Source organism: Populus trichocarpa, chromosome 13, assembly GCF_000002775.5.
Source record: "Populus trichocarpa isolate Nisqually-1 chromosome 13, P.trichocarpa_v4.1, whole genome shotgun sequence".
Lineage (NCBI taxonomy): Eukaryota > Viridiplantae > Streptophyta > Magnoliopsida > Malpighiales > Salicaceae > Populus > Populus trichocarpa.
The window spans coordinates 3148862-3175013 of record NC_037297.2 but is presented as its reverse complement, the minus strand read 5'-3'; the positions used below and the strand labels follow the sequence as shown (position 1 = coordinate 3175013).

The 26152-nt window shown below is 30.2% G+C and overlaps 2 long non-coding RNA genes across 2 annotated transcripts; both read right to left on the bottom strand.

Moving 5' to 3' along the window:
* Window positions 1–452: 452 nt before the first annotated feature.
* LOC127904193 (uncharacterized) lies at window positions 453–6937 on the bottom strand. Its single transcript, XR_008057106.1, has 2 exons — window positions 6521–6937; window positions 453–557 (listed from the first exon to the last, which is right to left on the bottom strand). It is a non-coding gene; the product is annotated as an uncharacterized LOC127904193 (long non-coding RNA).
* An 11397-nt stretch (window positions 6938–18334) lies between these two features.
* Window positions 18335–26152, bottom strand: LOC127904192 (uncharacterized). Its single transcript, XR_008057105.1, has 2 exons — window positions 25867–26152; window positions 18335–18586 (listed from the first exon to the last, which is right to left on the bottom strand). It is a non-coding gene; the product is annotated as an uncharacterized LOC127904192 (long non-coding RNA).

Below are 26152 nucleotides of genomic sequence, written 5' to 3'. Positions count from 1 at the left end.
CAAAAATAATTTTAATATATTTTCAAATAAAAAACAAATTATATCACCATTTTTAAATTCTCAATATTCAAGTCTAGGCAAACGTTTCTACCAACTTTTGTCTTGTGGTAGCCAAAACAAAATTGAAGCTACTAAATTAACCTTTTACAAACATCAACCTAAAATGGACAGAGATTATTCGGAATCTTCTTCTCTTGATGAGATTTCTTTATTTTAGCATACCTGTTTTCTCTCAGGATTAAGATTTGAATTTTGTAACATAATCTGTTTGATAATCAAACAACCCTCGGCCTGGTGGTGCAAACGAATCACATGTGTGAGTTCTAGATTTTAATCAGTGAATGTATATCTGCTTCGTTGGCACTCACTCTTCTAAAACATAAATAGATTTTTTTGTTTGTTTGAGTATCGCTATTAGTACCTTAAAAAGAACAAGAAATTGAAACGTGTAATAAAAGGAAAGAGGCATTTGCTTATGATAAATTATTCAATACAGGATAGCGAGGAAATTAAACAGCTGAGAATTAATACAGAAACGAAACATTAGGAGATCAAACCTAGTTGAGAACTAGTAATCACAAGAACCCCTCTAAGGAAATGGAGGAAGACGATTTAGATCGATCTTAATATATGGTTCCAGGTGGTGGTGGACGTTGTGGTGGTGGACGTGGTGGTGGTGCGATTTGAATGTGCATTCTGTTGGGATCAGGAGCAGATACCCGAGGTGCGGGGATTATCCTCTTCTCAAACGCACGTAATTCCATTCTTGAATGCTCCATTTTATTGAGATATCGGACGGCATAGCAAGTTCTTGCACCGGGTCCAAAAGCTCCGAAAAACAGCATAATTGCTAACAATATGTAAGAAAGAACCTGCATTGTTATGTGTGGCGATGGATAGCTAGAGAGTGTGTATGCTGTGAAGAAACCCAGTTGTGTTTGTCTGCTATTTATACAAGGCAGATGATAGAAGAAGACTTTGAAGGTGTAACATATCCGGTTCCTTTAGTCGACCAACGGCGTTCCTTTTAGTTGGTGAGATGTTTTCACATTCGGATGGAAACATCACATGTGATACAACAAATATAAATAATACATAATTCTATTTACTTTAGAATTTTATTACAAAATATTTTTAAAAAAATCTAGGAAACCTGAAAATAAAGAAAAAAATGATAAAAAAACCAAAAAATCCAAAATTAAAAAATAACTCGAATAATATCTAAATAAGTGTAATTTAAAGATCTTTTATATCATAGTTAGCTAGTTATAATGAGCTAACCCTCTTATAGAACTGGGCTGGTAAAATGTCCTCGTGAAGTTTGAGCATAACTAAACAGTCAGATAAAAAGTTACGAGTTTTTTTGTTAAGCTAATTACTCTACGTTGACTAAAATCTCTTCTTGAGTTTAGCCTTGTTTTATTGGTTAATAAATCAGTTATAGCAGATTCACAATTAACTTATTAGAACAACCGGGGAAAAAATATTTTAGATAATAAACACAACTTATCATCATATAAAATTCAGCCTAAACTACTTAACCTGATCATATTGTGACATCCAGTTCATCGAGGATCCAAAACTTATTACAATTCTTGTTATATAAGATCAAATTAACATTCTTATGAGATTTTTGTATGTAAATGTTATAAAAATTACAAAACGTCTTTTGGAAATTTAATTTACTGTTCTTTTTTAAGAGGACAAAGCTCCATATTGTGAGTTATATGTGTCAAACACAAGATATTAATCCTTTACATAAGCTCAAATTTATATATATATATAGAAACTGACTTCTTTTGGTCTTTCAAAGACGCGTTATTTAGCCAGGCCAATTTTCAAAGGAGTCCAGGTCCGTGGATGGTAAGAAATTATTATTGTAAAAAAAAAGCGCTGGCTGGAAAAGCTGAAATAGCCAGCCCAACGTGCCTCTATTATTGTTGCAAAGCTTTTTGAAGTCATCCCTTCAAACTATTGTAGTTGAGTAGCAAGTTGTCAAATTGCTCTTTGTACTGGCTTGCTAATTTCTTTGTTGATATGTTTGTAGAAATGAATTTAGTTATCTGAAAATTAAGCAAATATAACTGAATAAATATTTAATTTTATTAAAATATATGACTGAATATAATTTTAATTTAAAATACTCATATAAAATAATAAAATAATATTTTTCATAATTCTGGAGTCTTAATAAACAAGATTTATGCTCAATATTTTAATTTTTTTGTTCAACAAGAGAATTTTATGCCTTATATAATTTTTATTTTTTCATGGTTTCTTTGCCTTTTATTTGTCTAGTGTTACCCCATGTCGTTGGGGATGACATGAGATCCAAATCTAATCGTGTTAGAGTTGGCTCGATATGTACTATTTTATCAAAAGATAAATTTAATAAATAAATTTGGAATCATTCTTTAGTATTTTTTTAGTTTAGTATTTTAAAAAAAACTAAATAAAATAACACATTATAAAAACTTAACCTTCAACAAAGATTGCGTAAATTAAATGCGGAGCTGCTGCTGCTACTGGAGGGCTTGGATTAGAAAGATCAGGATGTGATGCAAATTTCTGAGGATAAGTGCACTACATGGGTAACGCTGTCAGCAGATGCTTGACCTGCTGCATCCATCCAGCTGCTGCAGTGGGTGCAGATGACAGCATTTGTCTAGATTTGCTCTTGGGGGTATAGGAACGCTTCAGAATAATAGTTCATTCCTGCAACCAAAACAACAGAAAAGGTTTCTCTTTTTGAAGGTAGCAATAAATTAAGATCGGCATGGAATCTGATATTGATTATTTGGGTAGCATGTGCGTAATTCGCAACTCATTTATAAAACATGACATTCAAGATACATCTATTGTTCAGAACTTGAGAGCCTCTAAATACACAGTTGGTAGATATTGCATTATCAATAAGAATAAAAGAAGAATCCTTTTCTATGCATCAAGTTGACACCAAAGAAAATCGTAGTTGAAGGTGAAGTTTGGATGAGTTCCGGGACCTCGATTTCCAAATGAGATGAGAAGAGGATTCGCGGCATGTAAATTAATTATGTTTTTAGATTTAATTTTAATGTAAATTCGTTTAATAATCAATTAATATGACATTGAATTTGCATTTTCTCTGACATAATAGAGTACAATTAGATCTTGAACTTCCTTTACAATTGCAGCTGTGTTCCCCAACCTGTTTTCTCCACGCTGTTAGCCTTTATTTTATTTTGAAAAAAAATAAATTTTAGAGAATATCCCAGAATTGAGTTATGACATAACATATAACATGAATATAGTTCCTCAATCCCTAAAATTTTATAGCCCTAGATTGTAGAGAAAGAAAAATTTTATAGCACTAGATTGTAGAGAAAGAAACTAGAATTCAAAAGTCCTAAGATTACGATCCTTAATTGTAGAGAAATTATAGCCATAACTATGATATATTATGAAAGTCAATAATTCATAAAACTATCTTCTCTAAGAATATAGTTTGCAGGGCTATTTAAATACAAGAAAAACATCTTAATTAGTAAAATTTTAATTAAATTAAAAATTCAGATAATAAATAAATAGGAAAATTTTCAAAAAACAAGAAGAAAAAATAATGAAAATTATGAAACAATAGCTTTCGGATCTATTTGGCCAAAAAAACGAAATCAACTAGCAAATGAGCAGCTGCCCTTGTACAATTAGATCCTGCCAAGAATAATGTAAAAATTACCTACGTCAGACTAACTCTTGTATCTTGAATAACGACCAGTGCTTTCAATGTGGTTTGGAATGAGAAACGAATATTTTTCCAGGAATATGTTGAGGCCATTGATGTCGATAGCAAAATTAGGATAATATTATGACATTATCTTCTTCTTCTTCTTCTATTTTTTTTTTTTTATTAATGAGTTGTAAAGTCTTGACTGCTCTATAATTTCTTCTTTATCTTAATTCAACCACTAGAACGACAATGACAGTACTGAGATTATATCCTCAACAATAAGGTTGTTCATCCTCACATTCGGTTTAACTCGTGGCAACTTTTTCGGTCTTGAATTCTATTAAAATGATTCAGGAGATCGTTAAAAATAAATAAATGGTCCAGTGAAGGAGTTTTGGAGGCCGTAAACTGGTGGCCCATGCTTTCCGGACGATCAGAAAGTTACCAAAAGTGATGCTGGCAAGTGGCGGGTGACTCCGAGGCGGTCGACACATCGATATTCATCCTCTTCTTGTTTTTTTCTTCATTCTTTTCTTTTAAGTTTTAGAAAATCTATCAATACATCATTTCAATTAATTGCAACTTTTAATTTGTTATTACCCTTTTATTAGCTATTTTTATAAAAATTAACAGCACGCATGTAACATATAATCAATAGTTTCAGTGTAAATTCAAATAAAATATACATAAAATACTCTTTTAAGGGGAGTTGGAGATTTTCCCACATCAAGCGCCTCTTTAATATTTTTAAAATCATTCTTCTTAACATTGAAGACATTTTATTTTATGTTTTTTTTTTAATTTTTAGATAATCACCATAATTTTATGATATATTAAGAGAGTTATTTTAATTTACCTTATCTAATAATCCCTCTGCCAATTAATTTCATTCAAACGGTCATTTTCACAACATTTGAGTAATATTTTTCATATAAATTGATGGCAATATCCCTTTAGATCAATAGTGGATACCCCTTTCAAAATGTATATAAATATTTTTATCAGTTATTTTTGTTAAAATTAATAGTTTTTTTTGTTCAAACACATGATAATTTTAATATATAGATATATGGATGTTTTCGTAAATTCATATTAAAATTATCATGCGTTTGAAAAAAAAACTATTAATTTTAACAAAAATAACTGATAAAAATATATTAAGGAATATTAACAAGGTAATTATTATAACTAATTGATTTCTTTATATATATATAAAAGAATATGATTTATAAATGATGCAATATATAAGTATATATAGATAAATTTCTCCATGATATAAAGCCATTAATATAGATACCTTACCGAACAATCAATTACTATCACTCTTTGTTCTTAAATTGTGTCCGCTGGACAAGGTAACTTATAAGTCAACTTCCAAACCATTTCACAGCTGGCAAGTTGACTTCAAAGGCTTTGAAACAATAAATAGAGGCAAGGACGTAGTAAGTATTTCATGAATATCCATGCCATCCTGTTCATCTTAGCAGTTTTTGCACCCACGGCAAAAAACTTGTTATGGCAGGGATCTCGGCGTCCATTTCTACAAAATGGAGATTTCAAGAACGGTGTTGCATCGTATCCCAGATGGTGGTTATAATGAACTTAGGAGAGGAACTGCTCCCGTAACTCAGATCTCTGCTCCGGTGGCCAACCAGCGACATGGTATGGGAACACCACCAAAGTCACCTCCTGGATTAATGCATTAAAACCAGCTTATGTCGTCTTTTTTTAATTTCCTCTCCATTCTGATTCCTTTCTACTCGCAGCAATTGGTGTTCTTTAGGAATTTCACTAGCAAGGTCATTGGTGCTTCGTCTCGGGTTGGGTTAAATTTATTCTATTATAAAAAAAAATATTTAAGATATAATAATATTTTTAAAAAATTAAGAAAAATCTGAAATTCAGGTTATTAATTCAAATGAATTTAATAATTATGGTTAATTTAATAATATAATTAAAAAAACTAGAAATAATAAAAAACAAGCCATGAGCACTTGTCAATAATATGATAAGAAAGTCTCTAAATATTTTTAAAAAATCTTAACAATTTTATTTAATAATAAAGCAAAAAATAAATGAAAACGTATAATCTTATAAATAAAAAAATAATAAAAAAATCTAAATCTCAATTACCGGCAAGACAAACATTGAAGGATGAACTGAAAATTATTTTTTAAAAATAAGGATAAAAAAAATCGACTCAAGTTAGCATGCCACATTCACATCCCTGTCATAAAATCAAGATAACCTCCCACATGAAAAAAAAAAATGAAAGAAACTGAATAAAATAATGAAGGATAGCTCTCAAACAAACTAAATAATGAAAGACAAAACTGAAAAAAAAAATATATTAAAAAAGTTGAAAAAAACTTATATCAATTCACGTTAATTTGACTAACCCACTACTTCAGATATAAACCCATAAAAAAAATAAAAAAAATCATAAAGCTCAAGCTAATGATCCTAAATACTTGAATTAAACCATTCTTGGGAGTTGAATGGCTGCAAAAATTCAACATTGCAGCCGACACAGAGCAGGAAGTTTCCTGGAAATGATGGTTGAATTTTAGCTACTCCAGCTTTCCAATTTTCAACTTTAATGTTACTCTTTTTTTCCAAATATTACAGTTTCTTTTGTCCTTCCACAAATAGCTAGGGAGTTCACTGCCATTAAATAGCTTGGAAACCAGAATCGTTCTTCCTTTTCTTGTGGTAGCCAAAACAAAATTGAAGCTACTAAATTAACCTTTTACAAACATCACCTAAATAATACATAAGAACACCTCTAAGAAACGAAACATTAGGAGATCAAACCTAGTTGAGAACTAGAAATCACAAGAACCCCTCTAAGAAAACGGAGAAAAGACGATTTAGATCGATCTTAATATATGGTTCCAGGTGGTGGTGGACGTGGTGGTAAGAATGGACGGCGCGGTGGGTTGCGAGCAGGAGGAAATACCCGATATGGAATTGTCCTCTTCTCAAACGCACGTAATCCCATTCTTGAATGCTCCATTTTATTGACATATCGGACGGCATAGCAAGTTCTTGCACCGGGTCCAAAAGCTCCGAAAAACAGCATAATTGCTAACAATATGTAAGAAAGAACCTGCATTGTTATGTGGCGATGGATGGATAGAGAGTGGGTATGCTGTGAAGAAACCCAGTTGTGTTAGTCTGCTATTTATACAAGGCAGACGAGATGATGGAAGAAGACTTTGAAGGTGTAACAAGTCCGGTTCCTTTAGTCGACCACCGCCATGCCTTTTAATTTGTTGGTGAGAAGTTTCCACATTCAGATTGGTACATCACATGTGATACAACAAATACAAATAATACATAATTCTATTTACTTTAGAATTTTATTATCAAATATTTTCTTAAAAAAAACTAAAAAATCTAAAAATAAAGAAAAAACTATAAAAATCCTTAAAAAACTAGAAAAAAAATAACAAAACTAACTTGAACAACAACTTCTAAACTTAATATAAAAATCTTTTGGATCATAGTTATTTACAACAAGTTAATTCTCTTATAAAACTAGAATGATAAAATATCGTTATAAAATTTAAACATGTTTCAATAATTAGATAAAAAATTATAAAAGAATTAGTTTATTGTAACTAACTATGATCCAAAAAGTCTATAAATTAAGTTTACATTACCAAATCTTTTTGAAAATTTAATAAACTCATTTTGTAAGAGGACAAAGCTCCATATTGTGAGTTATATGTGTTAAACACAAGATATTAAATCTTTTACATAAGCTAAAATTTAGTCTATATCTATAATCGACATGTCAGTTGGAATTAAGGTATTGAAAAACATATATATATATATATATATATATATATATATATATATATATATATATATATATATATATATATATAAACTGACTTCTTTTGGTCTTTCAAAGACGTGTTATTTAGTGAGGCCAATTTTCAATGGAGTCCAAAAGCGTTTGCTGGAATTAATGCTGAAATAGCCATCCCTTCTTTGTTGACTAGCAAATTGCTCTTTGTACTGGTTTGTCAATTTTTTTGTTGATATGTTTGTAGAAATGAATTTAATTACCTGAAAATTAAGCAAATATAACTGATTAAACATTTAATTCTTTTACATAAGCTAAAATCGTATCCCAGATGGTGGTTATAATGAACTTAGGAGGAGAGGATCAACTGCTCCCGTAACTCAGATCTCTGCTCCGGTGGTCAACAAGCGACATGGTATGGGAACACCACCAAAGTCACCTTCTGGATTCATGCATTCAAACCAGCTTATGTCGTCTTTTTTTAATTTCCTCTCCATTCTGTAATGTTTTTAATGTAAGTTTGCTGTTGCATCTGTAATTAATAAGATAAGCTGATTCCTTTCTACTCGCAGCAATTGATGTTCTTTAGGAATTTCACTAGACAGGTGACCGGAGCTTCGTCTCGGTTTACGTTAAATTTTTCCTAACATAAAAAAAATATCTAATATATTATAATATTTTTAAAAAAATAAAAAAAATCTAAAACCTAGGTTATTAATTCAAATGCGTTTAATAATCATGATTAATTTAATAATACAATTAAAAAGAAACTAATAACAATAATAAAAAAAAAGGCCATTGACTTATCTAAAGAAATAAGCGCTTGTCTATAATATGAAAAGAAAGTCTCTAAATATTTTTTAAAAATCTTAAAAATTTTATGTAATAATAAAGCAAAAAATAAATGAAAACATATAACCTTATAAAGAGAAAAATAAAAAAAAATCTAAAGCTCAATTACCAATAAGACAAACATTGAAGGATGAACTGATTTTTTTTTTAAAAAAAAAAGGATAAAAAAAAACCGACTCAAGTCAGTATGCAACATTCACATCTCAGTCATGAGATCAAAATAACCTCTCATGAGAAAAAAAATACAAGAAACTAAATAAAATAATGGAGGTTAGCTCTCAAACAAACTAAATAATAAGAGGCGAAACTGAAAAAAAAAATCTATTAAAAAAGTTGAAAAAAAACTTATGTCAACTCAGGTTAATTCGACTAACCCGCTACTCAGGATATGAGGTCAGTATAAGCCCACACAAAAAAAAGTGAAAAAAATCACAAAGCTCAAGGCCCAATAACTTAATGTCAAAGGATGAACTTAAAAAAAATTAATTTAAAAAAAAGACCTAAAAAAGACTAAGGTTAAATCAGGCTAATTTTCAAAACCCGTGACCTGGGTTATGAGACTAAGATTATCACATAGAAGAAAAATACAAAAAAATCATGAAGAACAATTCCTAATCACCCAAAATAATAATAAAAAAACAAATAGAAATTAAAACAATAAGGACTAAATTTGGTGTAAAAACAAATAGAAATTAAAACAATAAGGACTAAATTTGGTATAAAAACTAAATAAAAATAATAATTAGGGAATAAATTTAAAATAAATAATAATAAAAAGAATGAGGATCATATAGGATTAAAAAAATTAAATGAAATAAAATGATAATGGATGAAATTGAAAAAATAATCAAGAAAATGATAAAAATTAAAAAAAATAACAATTAAAAAAATAAGGATAAAATCAAATATAAAACTTCAATACCACCAGAAGACTCGCACACGTCACCTAGAGAGCACATAATAAGGACATTTATTTTTTTAGTTATATTTATATTTATTAAAAGACTAAATTGCCTTCCATTTAAATTGATTATAACTAAAAAAAACCATGATGAAAAGATGAAAAAACTTGGGAACCACATTTTTATTTTTTATTTTTAAGAGCAATATAGTTATTCTATTGTGCAATCAAAGCATTAAAAAATTAAAAAGCTCCTGAACCATTAATTTGTTTTTTTTTTAAGTATTTAAGTTATTTTACTACACATCCATGTGAAAGGATTTATCTGTCTTCAATTAGTATGAAAATAATAAATGAATCTTATGCAAAAGAGCTAATTAAATGGTTTTATTTAAAAATAATAAAATAATAATTTTACTGTTATAAATATTTTTTTAATTAATAGTTACATTTTTTTAATGCACAGAAATCACTAATCACTTTTGGTATTTATTTATTAATATTAAGGCTTGTTATGGGCAACCCGTTCCACTTTAACCGGGCCAAGAATTGACGAGTAGTTCGTCGTAGGCTTTTTTCCTGTGATGACTGCTTTAATCTGCAAGGATTTCAATTCCTATATGGTAGAAAATGTTTTTTCATGATTAGCTGTTGAAACGAATATTTATGATACTTGCAAGGATGCAAACAAATTATAACCTTGTATTTTACAAATTAAGCAATAAAGATTGTATTTGAGATAACAATTAGAGTTTTTTGAACTCAACAAACGTTATGAATTGTAGAAGTATCATATCAAGTTTGAAATTTTATTCATTTGGGAATTGATATAGAGATGAAAACCTACTATTTGGACTTATTTATGCAATCTTGGTGCGTGAATCAATAATTTATCTATTAATATGAGCCTAAATACTTGAATTAAACCATTCTTGGTAGTTGAATGGCTGCAAAAATTCAACATTGCAGCCGACACAGAGCGGGAAGTTTCCTGGAAATGGTGGTTGAATTTTAGCTCCTCCAGCTTTCCCATTTTCAACTTTAATGTTACTCTGTTTTTCCAAATATTAAATAGCAAGTTTCTTTTGTCCTTCCACAAATAGCCTGGGAGTTCACTGCCATTAAATAGCTTGGAAACCAGAATCGTTCTTCCTTTTCTCTTACAAGAGGATGGCCACAAATCAAAACGTTGACCACAAGGATTATATATCTGAACACAAGCTATTTCTTCTCAGTGGTCCCATTTTGAATCATGATTGAGCTCACCTGTATCCCAATATTCTTGCTGCAAGGCTTCCAGGATAGGTTTGGTAATAAATAGTTTGTTTCTACCAACTTTTGTCTTGTGGTAGCCGAAACAAAATTGAAGCTACTAAATTAACCTTTTACAAACGTTAACCTAAAATGGATAGAGATTATTGCGTATCTTCTTCTCTTGATGAGATTTCTTTGTTTTAGCATGACTATTTTCTCTAAGGATTAACATTTGAATTTTGTAACATAATCTGTTTGATAATCAAACAACCCTCTGTACAGTTGGCCTGGTGGTGCAAACGAATCACTTGTGCAAGTTCTAGATTTTAATCAGTGAATGTACGTATCTACTTCGTTGGCACTCACTCTACTAAAACATAAATAGTTTTTTTTTTTGTTTGAGTATCGCTATTAATTACACCTTGAAAAGAACAAGAAATTAAAACGTGTAATAAAAGGAAAGAGGCATTTGCTTATGATAAATTATTCAATACAGGATAGCGAGGAAATTAAACAGCTGAGAATTAATACAGAAACGAAACATTAGGAGATCAAACCTAGTTGAGAACTAGAAATCAGAAGAACCCCTCTAAGAAAATGGAGGAAAAGCGATTTAGATCGATCTTAACCTCCGTCTCCACGCCGCATTTCGTTGCGAGCAGGAGCTGGAAATCCCCCACCTGCGGGAATATCCCTCTTCTGAAACGCACGTAATCCCGTTCTTGAATGCTCCATTTTATTGACATATCGGACGGCATAGCAAGTTCTTGCACCGGGTCCAAAAGCTCCGAAAAACAGCATAATTGCTAACAATGTGTAAGTAAGAACCTGCATTGTTATGTGGCGATGGATAGCTAGAGAGTGTGTATGCTGTGAAGAAACCCAGTTGTGTTAGTCTGCTATTTATACGAGGCAGACGATGGAAGAAGACTTTGAATTAAGGTGTAACAAGAAGTCCGGTTCCTTTTAATTTGTTGGTGAGAAGTTTCCACATTCAGATTGATACATCACATGTGATTCAACAAATACAAATAATACATAATTCTATTTACTTTAGAATTTTATTATCAAATATTTTTTTAAAAAAAAACTAGAAAACCTGAAAATAAAAATAAAAACTATAAAAATCCTAAAAAAAATTAAAAATAACAAAACTAACTATTGTTATAAAATTTAAGCATAATTAGTTCGTTACAACAAGGTAATCCTTTTACAGAACCGTGCTGATAAAATATTGTTATAAAATTTAAGCATAATTTAATATTCAAATAAAAAATTATAAGAGGATTAGCTTATTGTAACTAACTATAATCCAAAAAATCTCTAAATTAATTAAGTTTACACGACTAAGTTATTTGAAAATTTAATTAACATTTCTTTTTTAAGAGGACAAAGCTCCATATTGTGAGTTATATGTGCTAAACACAAGATATTAAATCTTTTACCTAAGCTAAAATTTATATATATAGAAACTGACTTCTTTTGGTCTTTCAAAGACGTGTTATTTACTTTGGCCAATTTTCAATGGAGTCCAAAAGCGTTTGCTGGAATTAATGCTGAAATAGCCATCCCTTCTTTGTTGACTAGCAAATTGCTCTTTGTACTGGTTTGCCAATTTCTTTGTTGATATGTTTGTAGAAATGAATTTAATTACCTGAAAATTAAGCAAATATAACTGATTAAATATTTAATTCTTTTAAAATACATGATTTAGTATAACTTTAATTTAAATACTCATATAAAATAATAAAATAGTACTGTCCACAGTTACCTAACTACACCGTAAACCATACATTTCTTGTAAATCACATATTATCGTCTCACAAACATGAAACCATATTTAAGAAACTGATCTAGGGCTTGATCAGTCCCAAATTTCAGATATTATATTGGTAAACTTAACCTTAATTAACTCAATTTTGGACGTCTTTTTTAAGGTTAACATTACCAAATCAGAAGCAGTCCCTTTGAGTCTTAATTCTTAATTATGGGTTTGAAAGCACTATTTTGAATTGAATATTAAGACTTTGAATTGATTTTATCACAATTTTCTGAAATTGAATATTAAGGTTTACACGGCAAGCAAAAAGAGTAAACTGAACGGCTGTAGAAAGCCAACCGGCGTGTGGACTTTGAGCTGAACATGTTTATATTTGGGACAATCTCTATTAATACGAAGGCAAAGCAGGGCTCGCAATATATGGGCCTCTAGCCCTTCTTTCGGCTTCATTTATGGGCTTATTTGAATATGTTTAGGCTCTAAGATCTTTTAAATATATTTAATGAAGGTATTTTGCTGGGAAAAGAAAATGAACTCGGATAGAAGGCCTTTTTTAATGTTTTTTTTTCAAGATATTGCAAATATAACTAGATTTTTTAAGATAATATGGAGTTAATAACATATAGAATTGATTTAGATCAATCCGGGTTAAGTTAAATTCATGATCCAAGTTCTAAGATTATAATAATTCCATAAAAAAAATAATCAAAACAAATTATGAAGTATAATTCTCAATCAACCCAATATTAAAGTATGAAATTAAAAAACAATAATTAAAAAAAACCAGAGTTAACTTGTCAAACTCGTGACCACATCATGAGATGAGAACAACCCATTAAAAAGAAGATTTAATATTGAAGGATATATAATTCGGTTCATGAAACCGAGATAACCTCTTGTAAAAAAATTAAAAAAAAAACAACCCAATTTAACTAGGTTAAAATTACCAAAACCTGCTACCTTGATCATAAAACCAAGATCTCCCCATAGAAAGCAGATCAAAACAGATTATGAAGCTCGATTCATAACTAATCTAATATTGAATGATAAAATTAGAAAAAAAAATCAATTAAAAAACAAAACATAACTTTAGTCAACTCAGGCTAACTCATTAAACATTATTCCTGGGTTATGAGATCGGAATAACCTAATATAAAGTAAACAAAACAAAACAAATAATAAAATTTAATTCTCAATCAACTCAATATTAAAAAAATAATTAAAAAAATAAATTAATTAGATTAACTCATCAAATATATGATTCATGTCACAAGAATGAGATAACGTAATAAAAACAAGTATGTATGTGTGTGTGTCTTTATATATATAAAGCATTATTTTAATTAATAAAAAAACATTATTTTTATTAATAGTGTTTTATAAGAAACGTTACCGTAAAACCCCTCACTTATAGGTTTTTTTTGTCTTTTCCTCGTTTTTTTCTTTCAACATTTTGTTTGGAAATTAAAATGGATTTAGTAGGTGAATTAAGCTAATAAAAACGCTGGTCAACTGATTTTTGCCTTACAAATATCTCTTCCAAATTTAATTTAAAATTCAACAAATCAAACTCCATATTACTAATTTTGCAAGGACAAATTTAATAAATAAATTTGTAATTATTCTCGAGTATTTTTTAGTTTAGTATTTTTTAAAAAATAAATAAAATAACATAGTATAAAAAATATTTATAAAAATAATATAATTTAAAGAATCATAAACATCTTTTCCAAGTTTAATTTAATACTCAAAAGACTAGATAAAATAACATTGTATAAAAAATATTTTAAAAAATAATATAATTTAAATAATCATAAATGATATTTGTACAAAAACTATTTACGATTCTTGCGAATCACAAATATCATCTAGGACCCTCTCATATGCTAAAAATAGATTAACACAATTTACAATAAAAAAAAAAAGGAAAGAGGAGAAAGAGAAAGAAAGAAAGAAAGAAAGAAAAATACCACGAAGGCATATTAAAGCTCTAATAATGAGAAAAATACCACGAAGGCATATTGAAGCTCTAATAATGACATCATCGATATTGTTGAAAATATTTTGATAAAACAAATCTAACAATTTCAAGGAAGGTCACCAATGGTGATCGGAATGAGCCACACGAGTTGTTCGAAGACAGATAAGTCCCGACACATTTGGATGACTTGTGTGTTACACTGTGGTCACTGTTCATGACCTTCTCAGATGTCGTTGGATTTGTCTCGTTGATATCTTTTTAACGGTACCAATTATATCGTCGTCATCAGAATTTTGATATGTCTTCAAGATCTTTTTTTTTTATTTTTTTATTTTTTCTTTCTCCTCTCTTTTTTTTATTGTAAATTATATCAGTTTATTTTTAAAATTTAAACAATAATAAATAACACTTACGACTTGCAACTAATAAATAACACTTACGACTTGATCATATGTGATGCTATAAATCTACTATTTTTCTAAATATTTCTTAAACTTTGTTATATTATCCACCTTTTTTATTGCTAAAAACAAACAAAAAAACTAACATTCTCCACCTGCTCTCACCACTCTGAAACTGAGCAAACCATCGAAACAAACCACCATCTTAAACAAATAACAAGGTAAATCAGTCGATCGAGTTTAAAAACTCTACTTTAACTTGTAGAAAACTTTGAAAAGAAAGAACCAAATTGAAATATATTTTTAGGTGCCAAGGGCAAAATGATCTTTAGAACTTGTTTGGAAATGAAGCTTTCTCACTGCGTGTTTATTAAAATATTTTTTTAAAAATTGTTTAAAATTATTTTGTCTTGATGTTTTTTAATCAATTTGTTAAATGTTAAAAATAAATTTTAAAAAATAAAAAAAATATTATTTTTATATATTATAAAACAAAAACATATTTTAAAAATAATCACTAATACAATACCAAACAATACCGTAATCCCGCCCACCCGGAGATCCATATATTAGAATAAAACGTTGCAAAAAATCACTATTTTTTTCCTATTTCGACACCTATTGTAAGAGATAATAATCCTGATTTGACTAACTTTGGGTAGCGGTGATTATTTTCATTTCGGTTCGGTTTTTACTTAAAAAAATAATTAAACCAAATTTTTTTAAAAAAAAAACAAAACCAAACCGAAACTGGTTCAAATTAACCGACAAGTTTCAGTTCAGTTCAGTTTGGTTATTTTATATTTAAAACCAAAAACTATATTATTTTTTGGGTTTTTTATTTGTAATTTCTAATGGGTTTGGTTGTGGTTTGACTCGGTTTTTTTCAATTTGGTTGTTTTATTAATTTTAGTTCGGTTCAGTTTGGTTTTTTTGATTTCAGGCTTATGAAACCAAAATCGAACCAGTTGATTTTTTAAATATTCTAATCTGTTTAATCGGTTTTTTTAACGGTTTGGTTTTTCCAGTTTAATCGGTTTTTCAGTTTTTTTATTCACCAGGCTCAGTTTGGTTTCGGTTTCATAAGCCATAAATCGAAAAACCAAACCGAACCAAGATTAATAAAGAAAACCAAATTAAAAAAACCGAACCAAACCGAAACTAAAACCATTGGAAATTATTAAAAAAACCCTCAAAAAATAATATAGTTTTTGGTTTTTAATATAAAATAACAAAACCAAACAGAACCAAACCAAACCGAACCGAACCGAATCGAACAGAACCAAAACCAGTCGATTGGTTTTGATTTTTGTTCTAATAAAATTAATTTAAAAAAATAACCTAAAAAAAGAATGATGTTAAATCAGGCTAATTTAAATTTATTATAACTAAGAAAACCATGATGAAAGACAAAAAAAACTCCTTGACCATAATTTTAATTTGTTTGCTTTTAAGGATAATGTAGTCATTTTATTATGTAATCAAAGCATTAAAAGATTAAAGAGCTATTGAAGCACATTTTGTTTTTATTTTTTAAGGCTTTTCAAGTTATTTTACCATGCATTTAAAATATAAAATGACCTATTTCTCCTCAATTAGTATAATAATGACAAATAAACCTTATATGAAAAAGATTGTTTTGCTTTTAATAGCTAATTAAATAATTTTGTTTGAGAATGATAAAATAATCATTTTATGTTACAAATATTTTTTAATTAATAGTAACATGCTTTTTAATGCACTGATCCCTCTCTCTCCTTTAATATTAAGGCTTGTTCTGGGCAACCCGTTCCACTTTAACCGGGCCAAGAATTGACGAGTAGTTTATCGTGGGCTTTTCCTGTGATTACTGCTTAATTTAATCTGCAAGGATTTCAATTCCTATATGGTATAAATATTTTTTTGTGATTGGCTGTTAAAAATAATATTTATGATACTTGCAAGGATGCAAATAAATTTTAACCTTGTATTTTACAAATTAAGCAATAAATATTTTATTTGAGACAAAAATTAGAGTTTTTTTGAACTCAACAACTTTATGAATTGTAGAAGTATCAACTATTTTAGAACTGTGGCAAATGATTAAGAAATTAAGTAACATATCTATTTTTATTTTTATAAAGAAATTGTTAAGAATCTTGGTATGATAAAATAATATCTGAGTATAAATTCAAAATACTTAAGAGAAATAATAAAAAGAAGTATTTATCAGAGATGATTTCATGTTTTAATATCTTTTATTATAATTCAAATGGATATTTAGCATCAATACTCCTAAATTTCTTCTTCTTCTTCTTCTTCTTCTTCTTCTTTTTTTAAATAAAACCTCTAGTATTTTTTTATTGAAAAAAATTAGTTATAGCATAAGTGATTTTATTCATCCAACTTTTTTAGAAGCTCATTAAAATTTCGCCTCTCCTGTAGTATAAGTCCAGCCCTTCCTTTGTTTATCTGCGTGTGAATCGAGAAATAAAAGCAAGTGAGTGGTGAAAATAACAACGATCTAGGTCATTGCTAAAAGAAATATAAAGGATAACAAAAATTATAGGTAGGGACTTTATAATTTAAGCATAGCCATTAAGAACTTGAAGTAATAAATGTTGAGATCGGTGAGGATGACAAAAATTATAGGTAGGGACTCTATGCCAGTTGCTAAAAAAGACTAGTTATTTGCCTTGATGCGAGAATATATGCATGTGTTTGCGTGTTCTTATGCAGAGATATATTATTTTAGAAGGATATGCCCTAAAACTTGAGATGAACGGCAAATTTTCAGCTGAAGATGGACGAACTGCTCCCATTCAAAGCTTTTGAAGTCAACTCGTCAACAGTAGTGATGAATTGGCTAGAGTTTGCACTTAGGCTTGCAAGTTGCCTTCGGCGTGCTTGTGTCCATGGCCTGGAAAATTTGTAGTTGTTTAACTCTTTTAGTAAAATACAAACTGGAATTTTTGTTTAATTTTTTTCCCTTCCAAGTGTTAGAATTAACCAATTAGATAAATTTTTAACATTATTTCTTACTACTAAGGTCTTGTAAGGGTGACCCCTTACTGAAGGAGACTGACATTTCTCGATTGTCACGAGTCATGTGATCCAGTGTACCGGAAAATGCTGTAAGAACTGCCCCTCCGATCCCCTTGAGGTTTTATCTGGAGAAGTACCTGGATCTAATAGTGGAGTCCATAGCCAGGATCAGCCGCCAAGAGGAGGCAGGAGTGATCATTTAACTACTCCGGTGCTCCCTTTGAATCAATTGACTGTATAATCCAAGTAAAATGAAAAAGATGCACATTTTTGCGAACGTGGGATATCAACTGATAGAGAGATTACCTCCAACTAGTGCAGTATAATCCTTTGGGTATATATGGAATCAAACTAAAAGTATATTGGAAATTAGAAATTATTAATAAACTTTCAACAACAAAAAAAAAGGAATTTTGTAACATGATGTGTTTGATAATAACCCTTTCTACAGTTGGCCTGGTGGTGCAAACGAATCACATGTGTAAGTTCTAGATTTTAATCAGTGAATGTGTATCTGCTTCGTTGGCACTCACTCTTGTAAAACATATATACATTTTTTTTTTGTTTGAGTATGGCTATTACGTACTACCTTAAAAAGAACAAAGAATTTGTAACGTGTAATAAAAGGAAAGAGGCATTTGCTTATGATAAATTATTCAAGAAAGGATAGCAAGGAAATTAAACAGCTGAGAATTATTACAGAAACGAAACATTAGGAGATCAAGCCTAGTTGAGAACTAGAAATCACAAGAACCCCTCTAAGAAAATGGAGGAAAGACGATTTAGATCCATCTTAAGATATGGCCCCAGGTGGTGGTGGTACGAGTACTTGACTGCGCGGTTTGTTGCGAGCAGGAGCTGGAAATCCCCCACCTGCGGGAATATCCCTCTTCTGAAACGCACGTAATCCCGTTCTTGAATGCTCCATTTTATTGACATATCGGACGGCATAGCAAGTTCTTGCACCGGGTCCAAAAGCTCCGAAAAACAGCATAATTGCTAACAATATGTAAGTAAGAACCTGCATTGTTATGTGGCGATGGATAGAGAGTGGGTATGATGTGAAGAAACCCAGTTGTGTTTGTCTGCTATTTATACAAGGCAGATGATGGAAGTCCTCGACCAACCGCATTCCTTTTAATTTGTTGGTGAGAAGTTTCCACGTTCAGATTGATACATCACATGTGATCCAACAAATACAAATACAAATAATACATAATTCTATTTACTTTAGAATTTTATTATCAAATATTTTTTTTTAAAAAAAAACTAGAGAACCTGAAAATAAAATAAAAAAGAAGGAAAATAACAAAACTAACTTGAAAAATATTTTTTAAGTCTAATTTAAAGATCTTTTGGTTCATAGTTAGCCCTCTTATAAAATTGGACTGATAGGTAAAATTTAAATATGATTTAATAGTCAAATAAAAATACATGTTGTACATGTGTGTGTGTGTGTGTCTATATATGTATGTACGTATGCGGTATGTATGTATGTATTATTTTGGCCTTTCAAAGACGCGTTATTTCCTCAGGTGAGGTCCGTGGATGGCAAGAAATTATTATTGTCAAAAAGAGCGTTGGCTGGAATTAATGCTGAAATAGCCTTTTGAAGTCATCCCTTCAACGGCAAGTACAAACAATTGGATTGAGTAGCAAATTGCTCTTTGTATTGGTTTGCCAATTTCTTTGTTGATATGTTTGTAGAAATGAATTTAATTATCTAAAAATTAAGTAAATATAACTGAATAAATATTTAATTTTATTAAAATACATGACTGAATATAATTTTAATTTAAAATACTCAAATAAAATAATAAAATAGTATTTTTCAAGGTTTATGTCAATATTTTAGTTTTTTTTTCAACAAGAGAATTTTATGCCCTATATAATTTTAATTTTTTCATAGTTTCTTTGCTTTTTATATAGGGTATAAAATTAAAAGTTGGCTTGATATATACTATTTCACCAAAAGATCCAATCACTACTTGGTCACCACATTCAAAATTTGATCTGGTTTTAAAAAATAATCAAGATCCTGCCGTTTCAAACCCTTGCCTAACTCGATTAGACTCAAGTGTTAAATAACAAAATATAATATGAAAATTTCAAAATAAAAAAGGGTTTTTAGAGAAAAACAAAAAGATAACACCATATTAGATTAACTATTATCAATCTAATCTAACATGTTAAATGCGTGGTTAGGGTCCTTGCATAACTATAATGAGTTAATCTAATTTAGCTAGTTATCTCTTTCATTTTCTTTAGCTTCCTTTGTTCTTGGTTGGACTTTCATTTAGCTTGGGTGGGATGAAGATTAGCCATAACAGAATCGTGGATCAAAATAAAAAAAAAATCGAAAGTTATTAAAAAACAATGATGAAATAAACAAAAAGACCTCTATCATTTCCTTTTATCGGTGAGACTTTATTGGGTTTATGTGTGATGAAGTTTGGAATTAAATTAAAAATTTATGAAAAATCAAAGATCAAATAAAAAATTTAATAGTTATCAAACAACCAATACTAAATAAGAAAAATTGCTGAGGAACCGAATTAAGAAAAATAAATAGCGTATGTGAGAAAACCATCATATTTGAGCGACACGTGCAGCTTTCTCCAGACCCGACAGTGTCCTTATTTAATGTTGCCATAATTGTCTTGTCATCCCTCCTTCCCATGGCAGCTTGTGTGTTGGTGGAAAAACGACTTGGCTCGGGCTTCCCTTTTTCTTCTTTTCCCTCAATCGATTTTCTTCCTTGATTTTTGTGCAATACCTGGAAGAAGGAAAAAACACTACTGTGGCCGTCCCCACGGTCCCATGTATTAACCATGGTTTTAATTGATTTCTTTGATATATTTTTATTTTTATTTTTATTTTTATTTTTGATTGATCACATATTCAGATATGATTGATTAAGAATCGGTCAATTGACTTTGTCAAATTAATAGACTTTCATCACGGAGTAGATGAAAGATTAAAACCGATTTTGAAAACGCGGTTGAAACCGTGTAAAATTGCTTTTGAAAACGCGGTTGAAATAGTGTTTTCTTAAAATTTTCAGATCGTTTTGATGTTTTAATCTCAAAAATAATTTTTTAAAAATAAAAAAAATATCATTTTGATACATTTCTAAGCAAAAAACACTTTAAACCGCAACCGCTACCATAATTTCATACATGCTTTTAAGAGCATGTTTGGGAACGCGGCGTTCCCTCAAAATTAATTTTTTTTGTATACAATGATTTTTTTATGTTTCATATCGTTTTGATGTGCTGATGTCAAAGATTATTTTTAAAAAGTAAAAAAAATATTATTTTGATGCATTTCTAAGCAAAAAACACTTTGAACCGCCACCGCTACCACAATTTCAAACAGGCCCTCGAGACCGGAAACGTGGTTGAAACCGTGTTCCCTCAAATTTCACAAAAACAAATTGCTAAAAATTATTTTTTTTATGTTTTCAAATCGTTTTGATGTGTTGATCACAAAAATAATTTTTAAAAAATAAATAAAAAATATCATTTTGATACATTTTTAAACAAAAAACACTTTAAACCACAACCGTTATTATAATCTCAAACAGCCTTTAGAAGCGTCAAAAGTTTAAATAGAAATGCTGGCAAGGTATCACATAGCCAGGATCAGCCAAGAGGAGGCAGGAATGATCATTAACTCCGGTGCTCCCTTTGAATCAATTGACTGTATAATCCATGTAAAATGAAAAGGATGCACATTTTTGATGTGTTGATCGTTTTGATATGTTTTCATATAGTTTTGATGTGCTGATGTAAAAATTATTTTTAAAAAGTAAAAAAAACATTATTTTGATGCATTTCTAAACAAAAAGCACTTTGAACCGCCACCGCTACCATAATTCCAAACAGGCCCTCGAGATCGGAAACGTGGTTGAAACCGTGTTCCCTCAAAATTTTTTTAAAAAAATTGCTAATTTTTTTTAATGTTTTCTGACCGTTTTGATGTGTTGATTTCAAAAATAATTTTTAAAAAATAAAAAAACATTATTTTAATACATTTCTAAACAAAAAACACTTTAAACCGCAACCACTATTATAGTCTCAAACGAACTTTAGAAGTGTCAAAAGTTTAAATAGAAATGCTGGCAAGGTATCACATAGCCAGGATCAGCCAAGAGGAGGCAGGAATGATCATTAATAGCTAGGATCAGCCAAGAGGCAGGAATGATCATTAACTCTGGTGCTCCCTTTGAATCAATTGACTGTATAATCCATGTAAAATGAAAAGGATGCACATTTTTCCGAACGTGGGATATCAATTGATACGGGATAATCCTTTTGGTACGGGATCAAACTAATTAAAAATATATTGGAAATTAGAAATGATTGTCATTAATGCAATGACAAGTATATTCAAAGTCATCCCATTACATTCAAAACTAGATAGAAAAGAAAATTATTACTAAATTTTCAACAACAACAACAACAACAATTAGAAGATACACAGGCATCGGGCAACGCAAGTTCTCGGTCATAGTGTTGGAGAGTCCATGTATCTGATTTTTCGGGTCCACTAGACAATCTTGCCTCCATCTATAAATTCAAATCAAAATCCAGGTGGGTCAAAGGATTATCCCTGTGTTTCTCCCTCAATTGGTTGTTATACGTCTCATGGAAATAAAAACTAAAGTCATCAAATTCAATTCAAGAAAATAATAACTCACAAAAGAAAATAGTTGAACGAACATACTACAAAGTGTTGAGCGTGGTTGTCGATGAACTGTTGCACCTCCTTTTGACGGTCTTCACTCCGCACGTGCATCTCCACAAAAAGCTCCATTGGGGTCGGCTCACGTCCAAGAGTTGTAGCCGGTAAGAAAAAATGTTACAAGTTAAATATATTTATAAATAACAACAAATTAATTAAAGATAGATGTAATTAAAATTAATCTTATCATCCGCTTCACATGCAAAATGAAATGAACAGAGCTGTCGGTATGAGTGGTAACCAAGCCATGAATTTGCCGGCTCCAATTCCCCGCACTGGACTGCGAGTGTCATGTGAAACACTCGGACGTCATGTGTTGATTATATTCTGTCCATGTATCCTCCGGAATGTATGGCGACCTGAAATCCTTTTAAACCGTCACGTCATTCCAGCTTGGTAAAGTGTTTTCTCTAGCATATTTTTTATCTTTTTTTTTGCGCCTTATAACAAAAATCACACAACCTACATGATACAAATGTATTCTATATGAGTTGCCGGCAACTGAAATTTCAATATTTAAAATAAAAAATAATTATCGTATTGTTTTCGTTGTTATCTAATTGCAGCGTGATTCTCTCAAACCCTCTCGCAACATTATCATTTTCTCTATCCCACTCAAATTTACCCTTGCATTAACAATTTATAAAAAAAAATAAATCAATAATCCAAATAAAGTAAATGAATTTACAAAAAAAAATTAAAATTTTAAGTTAACACTAACCTTAAATCTTGTAAACCATGCATCGACATAAGATTTCCAATCAGGATGTTTGAAAACCTGACTATATTGAAATAATAGAATCTCTATCAACGATTTAAACGGTGATGTTATTACCCGGGTGACCTCAATATTTGTAAACCTAAAAATCGATAAAATTAATGAAATATTAGTTGTTCATAAATTGTTTAACATAAACCAATTCAAAGCAAAACAAATTTACATTGAAAGGTCGTCCTTCCAATACACCTCGTACTTATGGGTAAATTGATCCCGCTATAAAGGAACATCGCCTCTACATTATGGAACCGCACTCGAAGAGGCAGCATTGGGAGTCGAGGCCGGTGCCTTTTCTTGGGCGATAATAACACATAGTCGTCATCATGGCTACTAGAAAAACTAGCTGCGATCATGTGCTCAAATCATATGATCATGGATTTTCTGATAGTGAATATTGTTTTAAGATATTGAAGTTTTTTTTTTCCTGACCCAACAAGCTAGGCAGAAGCATGCATGAAACTAACATTTTATTAAGACAAAAAACAGAGTTCATTTTATATAATAAACCTATAAACTTATTGTTCTTTATGCTTGTTGATTGTTGGATTTCTTTTACGAGTGATTAACTCAACTATTTAGCATATTTTGAATTTAATAAATAGAAAAATAAATGCCAAGTTTCTAATTAATATGCTTTTCTTTTAGGGTTTTTTTTTTAATTTACCGTTCCTCTCCATTTCTCTTCCTCTTAAGCTGGCTCTTTGTTTTTTATTAGCTTTTTTTCCTTTAGTTTCCTGGCCACCATTCAAATTTTAAAGAATGATATAAAGCCCATTAGTCCAGATATTTATATTGGCCTGAAGAAATTCTAAATAAATTACTTTGGTTTTTTAGCATATTGATGTTAATGCTTGTGTTATTTTTACTTAAATAAAAAAACAGATATAAACCTATAATACAGATAATTATATTTTATAGTGATATACAAGGTATGATGAACTTTTTATATTATATTCAGTTGATAAAGAAAAGAAAGAACAAAATACAGAAAAGTCTGTTTTATTTTTTATGTATTGCTATCAAACCTATAATAAATTATTTGTTATTTTTATTTTTAATGTGATATATATATATATCTCTCTTAACTTCAATTTCTTAAATACAACTAGGGAACGAGCAAAATTTCTTGATATTTGAGTACAATGTCCTTCAATTACTTACCAATCTAACGAAGTCAAGTAGTTGTACCTATCAAACTCATCGATTTTATTTTTTTGGTGAAAGTTTTGTCAACGACGCATGGGCCTATGGGCTAGACACAATTACATTTGGGCCAATCTCTGTTAATATGAAGGCATAGTAGGGATCGCACTATATGGGCCTCTAGCCCTTCTTTCGGCTTCATTTATGGGCTTATTTGAGTATGTTTATGCTCTAAGTTCTTTTAAATATATATCATGAAGGTATTTTGCGGGGAAAGGAAAAATGAACTCAGATAGAAGGCATTTTTTTAATGCTCTTGCCAAGATATTGCAAATAGAACTTGATTATTTAAACACGTTATGATGTGCTTCGGGTCAAAAAAATTTATGAACAAAAAAAATAAAATTAAACGTTTCTAATATTTTTTTTACTGAAAAATAATTTAAACCCTGTGAGGGTTGGTTTAAAAGTAACCTAATGACTTGTGAAAACATAATTTGATTAAAAAAAAATTTAAAATAATAATATATTGGATTGATTTGAGTCAACCTGAGTTAACAAGTCATATTCACAATCTTAGTTTTGAGATTATGATAACCTTATAAAATACAGATCAAGAAAATATGAAACTTAATTTTTAATTAACCCAATATTGAAGGAAAAAATTAAAAATAATAATTAAAAAAAGACCCTAATTAACTTGTACAATGATGCGGACTCTGTCATAAGACAATACAACCCAATAAAAAGTAAATTCAATGTTGAAGGACTCATGATCTAGGTTATGAGACCGCAATAATCTCTTAGAAAAAAAATTGAAAAAACAACCCAATTTAATAAGGGTAAAAATACCAAATCTTGTGACCTTGATCATAAGATCAAAATATCCCTATAGAAAGCAAATTAAAACAGATTAAAACAACCCGATTTAATAAGGGTAAACGACATCGTTTTGATTTTTAAGCAAATCAAAATTGACCCGAGCGACCTGGTCAAAACCCGGAACCTGAGCCTTAGACCAAGCCTGCCACCCGACCGGGTTTAAAAACTCTGGGCCAGGGTTTCTACCAATCCTCTGTACAGTTGGCCTGGTGGTGCAAAGTGCAAACGAGTCACATGTGTAAGTTCTAGATTTTAATCAGTGAATGTATATCTGCTTCGTTGGCACTCACTCTTCTAAAACATAAATAGATCTTGTTTTGTTTGTTTGAGTATCGCTATTACTACCTTAAAAAGAACAAGAAATTGAAACCTGTAATAAAAGGAAAGAGGCATTTGCTTATGATAAATTATTCAAGATAGGATAGCAAGGAAATTAAACAGCTGAGAATTAATACAGAAACAAAACATTAGGAGATCAAGCCTAGTTGAGAACTAGAAATCACAAGAACCCCTCTAAGAAAATGGAGGACAGGCGATTTAGATCGATCTTAACCTCCTTCTCCACGCCGCATTGTGTTGGGATCAGGAGCTGGAAACCCCCCACCTGCGGGAATATCCCTCTTCTCAAACGCACGAAATCCCATTCTTGAATGCTCCATTTTATTGACATATCGGACGGCATAGCAAGTTCTTGCACCGGGTCCAAAAGCTCCGAAAAACAGCATAATTGCTAACAATATGTAAGAAAGAACCTGCATTGTTATGTGGCGATGGATGGATAGAGAGTGTGTATGCTGTGAAGAAACCCAGTTGTGTTTGTCCGCTATTTATACAAGGCAGATGATGGAAGAAGACTTTGAACGTGTAACAAGTCCGGTTCCTTTAGTCAA